Source organism: Thamnophis sirtalis, unplaced genomic scaffold (genome assembly GCF_051295495.1).
Source record: "Thamnophis sirtalis isolate CommonGarterSnake01/CBP01778 unplaced genomic scaffold, rThaSir2_p1.2 scaffold_1, whole genome shotgun sequence".
Lineage (NCBI taxonomy): Eukaryota > Metazoa > Chordata > Lepidosauria > Squamata > Natricidae > Thamnophis > Thamnophis sirtalis.
The window spans coordinates 119531680-119544112 of record NW_028261381.1 but is presented as its reverse complement, the minus strand read 5'-3'; positions in this window follow the sequence as shown (position 1 = coordinate 119544112).

The following is a 12433-nucleotide window of genomic DNA, read 5'->3' as shown; positions in this document are numbered from 1 at the left end:
ACTACCAAGATGGTGAAGGTCTGAAAACCAATCCATTGACAGACAGTTTGAAAAGATATGTCTACATTTAGCCTACAGAAAAGATGACCAATGGGACATACAATAGCAATTTTTCAAACATCTGAAGAGTTATCTCATAGAAGAGGCAGTGAACTTAATTTCTATTGTCCCAGAAGGCAGAACCACAAATAACAGGCTAAATTTCAAGAAAGCAACTTCAGGCTGGATTCTGAGAAATTTCCTGACTGTATGAACTGTCACCCAATGAAATGGACTGTCACATGAAGAGTAAAGATTTCTTCTTCACTAAAGGTCTCCAGAGGCTGAATAGTCATCTATTAGAGACGTTCTAGTGGATCCTACATGAGGAATGGGAAGTAGGAAATTAGACTCTCTAAACTCAATAATCCTCTTTCAACTTTATGATTCTATATATATGTTGTTCAAAAATATCCCACCTACATATTTTAGCTGTTTGACGCGATAAACATTAAGTTCCTTTTACAAATGCAATCCAATTCATAGCCAATGGAAACTAAAAGAAGGAAAGAATAGATGAGGGCAATGTGAGGAGCACAAAAGAGCCACACCATTCAGAAATCATTGGCTTATTCAGAATGACAGAAACTGTAAAATGGAAATCTTCCTTTCTTAGATAAATTACACTTAGCGGACCTATTGTCAGTGAACATAAAATGAAACAGGGAAGCAGAGTAGAAAGAACTAAAAGAAACTGTAAGAAAACAGGACAATCTACACATATTTAAGACTTCCATCACAAGAAGATCTCATAAGAAAATCACTGGGAAAAATAGCTTTTGAGAGGTATAATTGATAGGAAAAGCTTTATGGGAAGCTATTATGTCCAAAGCAAGATAATCCAGGGTTCTTGCAGTCTCTCTGTAAGATATGATATGTTGAGAAATTGACCAATTAAGAGGCATCCCATGAGTTGTGTGACTGTAGTAATGAAGCATACTGCCTTTTTTATGAATGCAGAATAAAGATGGACATACATATTGGTGAATGTAGGCCACAGTTTTATTTGACAATTTATAGCAAAGCCCAAGAGTTATGTGAGAATCAGTCAAGATGAGAATAGTCTTATCTCTTTCTTTTCAATGTGCCCTGAAGTATCATTCCACTGTATCAACCTCTAGTCTGCAAACATGCTCTAGTTTCTGTGCAACTCCCTACTCTGTTGGGGGGAAATTTTCCACCTCACCATTTCCAGAAACTTATGTAAAACCTTCTAAGAAACCCTTTATTTCATAATTTTAAAAAAAGTTTTTAGAAAGATAGATTAAAAACTAAGATGAACTATTATCTAAAGCAAAGAAGAAAAAGAAAAGATGAAAGAAAGATAAAAGAGAGTGAGAAAGAGGAAGAGAGAAAAAAGAAAGAAAGAAAGAAAGAAAGAAAAGAAAGAAAGAAAGAAAGAAAGAAAGAAAGAAAAGATTTTTTTGTAATCATCAAATCATATATCATAATTTCATTTTTTTTCTGTATATACAAAAACTCTGTAAGGGTATATTAAAGAAATATATTTTGTTTAAACAAACCTATCAGTTTGGCCATTTCCACAAGTTCTACATTTTCCATTTGAGTTGCTCAAAGTAATCTTTCCTAGAAATCTTTTCCATTCTCTAGATTCCAAACCCCTAAATTATAAATCCAGAGGAACTTCATGAAACTCAAAGTCATCTTCCCATTTTTAATTCCTTATCAACCGAGATCTATTTAAAGTGATTCCAATTTTGAGACTTCAGGGCTAATCTAGAGTAAGTGAAGAAATCTGTACTTGTATCCCAGTACTGAATATTTTAGAAGAGAAAAACAGACATTGTCGGAACTAAGATCTGGCTTAAACAGGCAAGATAGTTCTTTGTGCGTTAATTTTAAAAAGTCAGAACTTTTCCTATGGAGTCTTTCTCATTCAAAAACAGCTGCCATGCTTTTCTCTCCACTACACACAGTTTTGGAGCTGGGAATGAGGAAATAGTATTGCTTTTTTCATTTTAATGGCTTAAAATAATGGTTTTTGTTTTATTTTGTGTGACTTAGCATTTAGCAATGTGGAATCTTCAAGCATTGTTCTATCTTAATAGACTACATTGTAAAGAAACTACAATGTTTTGAATGGTTTTATTTCAAAGAAGACATTAAATATATTTCTGTATAATTCAGTGTTTTAATTATTAAGAACACTTTAACTGTCAGTTCTGTTCATGGAAAATATATTAAAAAATGAAATACCTTGTCTATATACTACTAACACTCTGTTTGTTCCTTGTAACCTTCAATTATCTGCATCATAGGGCAACAATTTTTGAATCAAAAACCAACCTCAATTGGTACCTCAAATACATTAACTTAAAGAATGTGTACAAAGAATGTGCACTTAAAGAATGTGTACAAAATCCTACTCCTGTAGTATTGAAATTTCAAGGCTTATCAGACCAGTTTTATTCACAAACATATGGCCATTGCAGTATCACCATAGTCAGCCATGAGCACATGATCACAATCTCTACCAACTTCCCACAAAGTCATTATGGAAGTTGGCAGCAAATGAAAAGTTTCTCCTGCTCCCAGTGCTATTTGGCCAACTTGTGGTCATTCTTTTTAAGTGACTAAATATTAAAAAAAATGAACCAATTGGTCATATGTTATCTAATTAATTAACAAAGCCATTGAATATCCCTTAGTAAATTATTCTAAAGCACATTTTAACAATGTTTGCTTAACTTTGACTTCTGAAATGATTGAGTGAATGAATTAAATAATATAAATAAGTTCTCTTCTTCACAAAACAAATAATTCCATAAAGTTACCGTAAAGATTTCCCCACTATCATTCCTATTTTACCTAGATAATTATTTCATGTTACCTTAAGACAGTACTTCTCTTATTCGTCTGGTTGCTTGAATGATAAAATTTTCCAGTATGAGTCTGCAGGCTGTATTTCTTTCAACACTTTATAGAAGTACAGTTATAGCTGTAGATCATTATGAAGAGACAACATAAAATAGACAAAGCCTCCAAAGATCAACCAACCTACTGCAAAACTGCTGTATCGTTCAATTAATATTATTTTTATAGCCACCAAAAGGCAGGCACAGTTTCTTTCATGACTCTCTTGTTAGCACGATCCTCCCACATAGTACCCAATTATTAAGAATCCCTATCCACATTTACATTGCTCTCCAAGTTAGAAAACAGAATAATTAGGAAGCTTCTGGAGTGATTAAATAAGAATGCAAGATCAAGCCTAGATTATGCAAACAATGACATAAGGACAATTTGCCATCCTCACTTTTGTTTCCCCCTCATCTGTACTTAAGAACTAACACCCGATACTATGCAGAGCTCAAAAAGCATTTACCAAATCCACCTCATTTTATTTATTTATTATTATTATTATTATTTCAATTTATATGGCCACCGATCTCATCTAAGTGACTCTGGGCAGTTCAAAACAGATAACAATTTTATTATTCTGTTTTTTTTTTTTTGTAAGCCACCCTGTGTCACTTTTGCAAAACAGGCAGCTATATAAAATTGATAAATAAGATCAACTGATCAATCCAATTAAAACAAGTTTAAAATCAATATGGAGATACTCCTCATTTGGTATAGTCCTCATTTTGTCTTTTATGATAATTTGCAATTATGACAGTGATGAAAAATTAAGTTTGCAACCAATTTCTGCATTTACAACTTTTTCAGGTATGTAAAGCAAAGGAAAACTGAATTACAGTGAGATCATTAAAACAGTTGTAGTTTCATTTAGTGACTATTTTGCTTAATAACTGAGTTGACTGTCCTAATTGTGATCACGAAATGAGGACTATCTGTATCATGTATTTAGCACCCTTAAGACAGTTTATTGCAATATACAATAATATTAGGACTTATGTTTTTTTTTCTTTATCTGTTACATATTCATATTTGATGTTTAGTGTGTGGTAAATGTAAAAGAAATTGCAAATATGGAAATGTGGGCTGTTGTTTTTGTTATTGTGAGGGAAATATATAGCTAGGAACACACTTTAAAAGCAGCTCATTAACACTCTGATACATTCCCTTCAGAAACACATGGCATTTTAAATTTTTTTAAATATTTTATTGTATTATTTGTAGGCAGTGTAAATCAACATGAGAAACATATTATAGTTTCCAGGCATTAAATGTTTAGCTAAAAGTGATCATGTCTGTAATATGTACATACTAACCTGGACTAGATCCCACTTGATTAAAAATTGTTTAGTCCTGAGTATGCATGCATACAATTATCTACAAAACCTGTTGACCTATCAGGTAAAGTATACAATAGCTATGTCTCTGAGAATAAACATTCATAAACCCTGTATAGAAGTAAATTAAACTCATATGGCAAGACAGATGCATTTCTCATTATTGAATATTTCCAAGTTGGTTACATACTTGTTTCATTAACTGAGGTACCTAGGGCTAGTAATCAGTTCTCATTGTTTACTCAAAAGTACAGACCATTCTGTGTATGACAATATTTGTATCTATACATGATTGTTTTTTTCTTAAAGTGAATATGGAAGATCATGGCAATGCTTCACACAGATGCCCAAGGCCTTCAAGGAAAAGGGTGTGGCAGACATAGGCACCTTTTTAGAATATTCAGTCAGAGGTATCCAAAGGTTTTTAAAAAAAATCAAAATGGCAGCTGTTACGGTGTGATCAAAGTTTGTCAGTTGTTTATGTGCTTGGAAAATAGCTGGAGCTTCACATTGCCACAGTGGCCTTATGTTTAAAACCAAACCCCATAGTACTCCTGCAACTGTATGTGGAGATTCTCAAGTATCCAAGTCAAAGTTGCCTCAAAGGTGCTTTTTCAAGAAGCAACAAGACTTCCTTTGTTTTTCCTTGAAGACATTGTGCTAATCATCCTCAGAAGCTTCCTCAGTTCTGACTGAATGGTGGAGAATGGAAGGGTCATCTGGATAGTTCAAATGGATGTGAAAGCTTTTGGTCCTTTTCAGCAGTTCCATAAAGTTTCCACTCTCATTTGCACTATTCAGATGAGCCTGACAGAAAAGATAAACTGCCAAATGACCTCAGTGACTCTCAGAAAGAGGGCTAACGACTAGGAATATACTGAAAGAAATATAAATTCTTCCATTCCCCACCATTCAGTCAGAACTGAAGAAGCTTCTTGGATGAGAAGCAAAATGTATTCAAGGAAAAACAAAGAAAGTCCAAGTGCCTCTAGAAAAAAAATCACCTTTGGGTACTTGTGCACTTGTGCATTCCTATAGAAGAAAGGCAATGTTCCCCGAGCTGAAGAAAAGTGCTCTGTTTACATCCCTACCACTATGATGCAGCTTTTAGAATTAAAAGTATTGCACTGCAAATTATGTCCTTTGTCACACTTTTAATCTTTCTATGATCTAGATATTCAGCTACAAAAGCCAGCGGGGATTCTCTCTCTGTTATTTTAATTCATTGATGTTTAGCTCATTAATTACTATCAATCATTGAAAATAATTACCAAAGATGAAATGCAAGGTAAAAAGGAACAGCTATTGTTTGAAAACATCCTGGAAATCAAATGCAACTCTGTGTTAAGGATTCTCTGTCCTGAGCTATTTTGTCTCCCTCTTTACAGTTTCATTTTATTTCCATTTATATTATTTGAATTTTAAGAGTAATTGCTTGACATAATTAACTTGATCTCCTAAGAGAAACAAATTGTTTCATATTGCAACCATGTACACACGTTGCTACAGTAACTTAATGGGATTTTATTCTGAACAGATATTTAAAGCTTTGCCATGCTGTATATTTTCTCTGGAAGCTGAACAAAATCGAGTGTAAACTAGAACAAAACAGAACAAAATAATTTGCTATATATATGACTTTAAGTACCTTATATTCATGGCCTTAAAAGAACATAATCCTTTTAAGGGTTGGGTGTTAAACTTGCAGTGTCATGTTGCTGTCACATGATGGAGCATGACATTTTTCCCCTTCGCAGAGCTGAGGTGGGTGTGGCGTGGGTGTAACACATCCATCCAGTTGTGGGCCACCACTTTGACACCGCTGTTTTAAGGGATGTAGATTATATTAAAACTCAGGGGGGGGTCACAATATTTGCCCTGCAACTCTTCTGTTTATTTTGCAGAATCATTTAGCATCCATTTAAATTGCAAAAAATATAAGTTAAAAATAATGTGTGGATACTCATATAACCTTTACCTCTCATTTCCTCAAGCATTTAGAGGCTTTTAAACACCTTAATGCATTGAGTCTTAAGGTTAAGCAGAAGCTGCTACATATGTTAATCTGAATGTTCATAAAAACCTCCCCAGAACAGGAAAGCATTCAGTTCATGATTTTAAAGCATGGTTGGATCTCCATGATGTCCCCTAATGCCACATTTTAAATTTCTGTTTTTGCAGGTTGACAGAAGAGGAAGACACAAGACAAGAAACCTATGGTACATGCTTGAAAAAGATAGACAAGCACATGGGAAACAAATTAAAAGGGAATTTATGTTGCTGGCTGAATTGAAAGGTTCTGTATCTCAAAAGGTTGAAGATATTATTCTTGTAAATTCTCCAGCATGTCTTAGTAATATTCTTGGAACTATATTCTATCAGGAAAATGAGGACCTTGAAAAATATCAAAATGCAATATTAAGGAAAGGGTAAGATGGATTTTCTTCAAACCCCCCCCCCCTATTTTTTGCCGCACAAAGGCAGACCTGATGAGGTTGTAGAAAAACAATTTCAGTATATTACTAAAAGCTAGTATGTAGGGCTGGCAGATTTCTTATTCTCATGCAGTAGGAGTTCCTTACCAATCTTCTCTTGCCCAAATGCAAATCATGTTGCTAGGAAACAAACGTACTTTCCTGAAATATGAAGCACACATTTTTATATTTGCTTCTATTAAGTTCAGCTCAATTAAGTTGTACCTCTGGGCTAAAAGCTGTGAACTGAACATTTCTACATAATAAATTATAATGGCATCACAGTAAAATAATGGAAAATTTCAACACAGAGGTATCTCATCAAAACTTATCTAAAACTACATTTATGAAGTGTATAGCCAACACGATCTCTAGAAATAATACTATCAAAGTATTCTCAAATATCCAATAGTTTTATAGTTATAGTTGCAAGAGAAAATTCTTAATTATCAGTTAACCAGTTAAGCTTATTTACATAATTTATGTTATCTTCTGTCTGGATTGTATTAGCTTCTTCTGACCATGGTTACAAAATCCAGGTAAGGCCTTATAACAATATTACCAACCTCTCTTTACACCCTACCCCACCACATAATCTCAAATACCAAGGGATTTTTTGTAATGATGTTTAGCACTAAGCATCTTACTCAACTTTATAAAATAGCTCTTCTGTATAATTAGCACATTAGTCACTCTGTACAATAGAGCAGAATGAATTATTCAAATCCTGTTCCCAAACTGCTGCTTGATGGCCTTCTATAAGGGCACATTAAAAAGAGAGAGAAAAGTACAGAAAGAGAAGTCCTCTCCAAGTTGAACTTGGGAACAATAAGAAAGGCAAACTAGGAGATGAAAAGCATGTTGATTGTCCCCTATTTTATGATAATGGTGAAGATGTAAAAGGAGGAAAAAGCTACCGAAGCAAGATCAAGAGTCATTACTTATTAACAGAAAAGATGGGACAGAGGTAATACTGGTCACTATGCTTTAAAGCTCCAATGCAGTATAGGACAGAATGATTGGGTAGTCTAATTAGAAATAAAACCACGAATAGCCTTTTTTTAACAAGCTCCAGGCAGAACACATTTTCCCTGAGCTATAAATTCAGAATACGAATCAAGGGATGCTTGGAACTTCTTCACACAGTATTCTTTTCGGTATACCCATAAAATGCTGTGTGTGTGTGTGTGTGTGTGTGTGTGTTTGTGTATCCATATACATATATATGGATGTATGGATATAGATATGTGATAAATCCATATTTCCAAGAACATTTGAACTATGTGGTGAACTGGAATTGGCAAGAGTATCCATGAAATTTGAGGTATGACCAGGAAACTATGATCTCTAATGGAGAGATCCTCATTAAAAATCAATCTAATAGAAGAGTTTCATTTAGCGAATTTTCATTTCATTCCTGATGAATGTACATTGAAATGTAGAACAGAATAGTATCAAACTGCCTTAAATGGAAAAAAATCTAGAATTCAACAGCCAAATTTTCTTAATACCCAACCAAAACTTTATTGTTAAAAAGTTTCTACAAGATGGCTGAAAGAATTTAACAGGAAAGAAAGCCATAATGGAAATAATGTGTTGGCCTCTGTACAATATTTTGGTTCCCTCTAGTGGGTGATTGAACTAAATCCAACACTGCTGTCCTTAAAAACTAACCACACACAAACACATAACACAAAACATACAGAGAGAGAAAGTAGTGTTTTTTTTAAAAAAAGAAAATCAGGAAAACACATTTCTATGCGTGGGATAAAGAAAAAAACACTCTTCATTAAGATTTAACTGCGAGAACTTACAGCTGGAGTACTGAATTTTCAGAAGTGAATTTGCTTTCACATATTTTATATAGAACTGCTTTGCATACTATTAGTTTTATGTGCTCTTTAAATGACTGAATGTTAACAAACATGTTATTATTCAACTTATTTACTTTAATGCATTTATTGTGATGTTATAAGGGATTCATGTGCCTATTAAATTACTAACGAAAATAATATGGAGATCACAAAAATCTCTTCTGATTTGATATGAGTTTTCTTCTACTGAAATTGTTTGGTAGTTTCTTTTCTATGCCAAGCAAAGGAATTCTCCATGTTTTCTATCCAAGTTTCATTCCATTTAATGAAGGAAAATTTGCTTTCCAAATTCCTTCAGAGGAAAAATACTTTATCATAAATTGTCCTAGGCTGAATGCAACATTTACTGTATGTATGAATGTCTCATCTCTCAGCCCTTCCAATTAAATCCCAAAGAAAGACAAAATACAGGAAGCACCTCCCATTAGATTTCTACCACTGCTTTTAGGGAGATCATCTGCAGAATTCTACTTCCTCTGGAAAAATTCAGAGAAATGATCTACTTATTAACTGTCCATTGGTGGGAGAATTCTGCAAGGTGGCATGCGCCCAGCATTTATTTTCTTTCTTATAGACATAAAAGGCTGCTTTCTATTTGGGCATATCATTGGTTTTTGTAATTCAGTGTCATTTCTAACAGGCTTTTCCCACCTGGGAAAGCTTTAAATGTTCAGTTTTTATCAATCCTGAATCATTGTTTGTGATGGATGGACAAAATACAGGTAAGAGCCCACACAGGAGAAGACTAGTCTGTATCAATCATGAAAAAGCATAGATCCTCCTATTGCCTTACCCTGGAAAATTGACCACAATATCTAACAACATGAGACTGAGATCCTCTCAATGATGAGAAATGTAGTTCAGTATATCAGTCTATACTAACTGAATTCCTCAGATTTTATTTTTGGCAGAAAAGTTTCTATACCACATCTGGAATTACCAGAAATTGAACCTAGATCCTTTTGCATTCAAAATATATGATCTTAACTAAACTATACCTTTCCAATTACTCAAAGTCCACAAACCTGAGCAAATAACAATATATGTACGTACAAATGTATGATGTACACCCATCATGCGTGCATGCATACATGCATGCATCTATCCAGGACACTTTGTTTCAATTGCAACTATTTTAAATACTTCTCAAGTTACACTATTAACTAAACTGACTGTAAATGAAATGTATTATCAATAAAAATTGGAAACATATCTATTCAATTTAATTTCTTTCTTTTGCAGAAAAGGATACATATTGTATGTTAATTGCTTTTCCCTTCCCCACCAAGCTTGTGGCATATTGCAGAATAATAAGTTATAAACAAACTTGCCGCTCTGGATAAGAAGCAAAGAAATTTAATTTGGTGTTCTCAAACTTTAGCGTTGTTAATGGAAAGCTGTTAAAAATATAAAAGTCATGGTGAGAAAGAGATGAATTCAAGGAAAATCACTCATTTCAAATTTTCTATCATTACATTTCTATGTAAACTGGTATCTCATTATATCTATATATTGTTAGAGGAACCATATTAAACACTGTATTCTTTTAAGTTGATATTGACTAGTTGACAAGAATATCTCTTAATGGGTGAGGAATTTTGCATTCTCCCACTGCCTTATATAGATTTAGAAATAAAAAAGGTAGATAATAGGGAAAGAGAACAATTACAGTGACCAAATTTTTTTAAAAAATGTATTGAAAAATATTCCCTTTTACAGAACACAGGCCTGACTATTTATCTATTGTTTGAGGCTGACAGTAGATTTTGGAGCCAGTTCAGGCCCAAATTTGCCACATTTATCACAATATTTAAGAGTTTTTTCTGAATAGACTGTCATGTGAAATTTCTCAAAATTGTTTTCAAAATCGAAATGGCAGTGTCATTATGACAACAGAGAGCAGTGTCTGTTTTCTTCTCTGCGGGATTCTTTATTTGTTTGGGGAAGGAAGATTAGTTAGCTACTCTATTGCCAATAGTTCTTAGAATAGTATAGAATAAAAGCAAGATAGACAATTTAATCCATTTTAATAAGAATAAGGAAAATATTGCATGATCAATTTGCACAAAAGATCAAAGCGGATAAAGATAAAACCTGGCAATAACTTACAACTGGAACTTTGAAAAAGAAATGAAAGGCTTGATTTTGACTGTGCAAGAACAAGCCTTAAAAACTAATTCAAGCACTGTAAGAATTGAAAAATCATCAAATGATTTAAAGTGCAGATTGTGCGAAGAAGCAGAGGAAACAGTAAATCCATGCATGAAGATTGCACAGATTATAAACAGCGACCTAACAAACTTACCAAAATGATTCACTGCAATATCTGTAAACATTATCATTTAGCAGTCAAGAGTAAATTGGTAGGAAATAGAGTTGAAAAAGTAGCTGAAAATGAGGTTAAAGTATTGTAGGGTTTCTGATAAAGTATTGGCTAAGGACATCCCAAATATGTGTGTGGTTAAAAGAAGGAAGAATGGATAATTTATGTGATAATACGCCAGAGGATAGTAGAATATGAGGTGAAGAATTGAAGAAGATCACAAAGTATTAAGATTTGAAAATTAAAACTTAAAGTGTATGGCATAAAGATATCAAAAAAATTTGGATGTCACTTAGAAAATCTACACACTGACAAATTTCCATCTTTAATTTGAAAACTGCTTGGATTTGCACATATATGACACAGATAATATGACTAGTTTTTGGGAAGAACTAACTAGCTGCATATAAAAGCCAGCACTAGTTAAAGAACTGGCAGCTGTATCTTCAGATTGTTATGAAGATTATACTGTTCACATATAATACTACTACTACTCATAATAATAGCAATAGTTGTACTAAACAACATGATAATCCATTAGAAACAGCAAATAGGTAAAAGCAGCAAAGGCTAATCATACATAATATGGATTTCTCTTTAACCAGTAAAAGATATAATAATTAAGGATTCAACAACAATGTATTTGTTGTATACAATCTCCATGGCTAAATGTCAGAATCCAGTACTGGAATTGAAGGAACTATATGTCATGAGTTTGCTGACTTGGAACCCAATTTTTAAGAGGATGTGCAAAAACCAATGTCTGTGTCTTTGTTTGAATAAATCAACAGGTAAAGAAATTTAATTGTTAATCGGAAAAGAGATGTTTTGAGGAGGAATATCTTCTAAGATATTTCCATCCTGCCCTAATCAAAACTTTTTAACTGGAAAAAAATTTAAAATTTCAATATATTTAAATCCATATATAATTGGCCTATTCATTTCAATGCTTTGCTGTTATTGCCGATCCTAGGTGTTAGTATAGTGTATAAAAATATTAATCTTCCATTAATTGGCCTCTAGCCTCATGTTCAAATACTTACAGCATGAGGAATTTAAAATGGTTGTTTGTCACCAATAATGTAGATATTTTGTATTAGCTGACTATTTTGTTGTGTTGTTATTGTTACTTGCAAAGTCATATCTGACCCATCTTGACCCCATGGACAACATTCCTCCAGGCCTTCCTGTCCTCTACCATCCCCGGAGTCCATTTAAGCTCATGCCGACTGCTTCAGTAACTCCATCCAGTGACCATTATGAGTACACCATTTTGGTGTACTATGGGGTTTAATGGCTCCAGAGCTAAAGGTTAAGAAGAAAGCAGTAAAGTGGGACATTCATGCAAGGAGGAATGCAGAAGTACTTGAAGTCCTTAAGGGCAGCAAGATTCATAGAAGGTCTAGTTAGAAACCAATGGTGTCCTAGAAACTCTGGATTGAAGGTAACTATGTTTGAACTTTAAGAAACCCCATCAATTTTTAAACTCTCTTAAATAGAATCTCC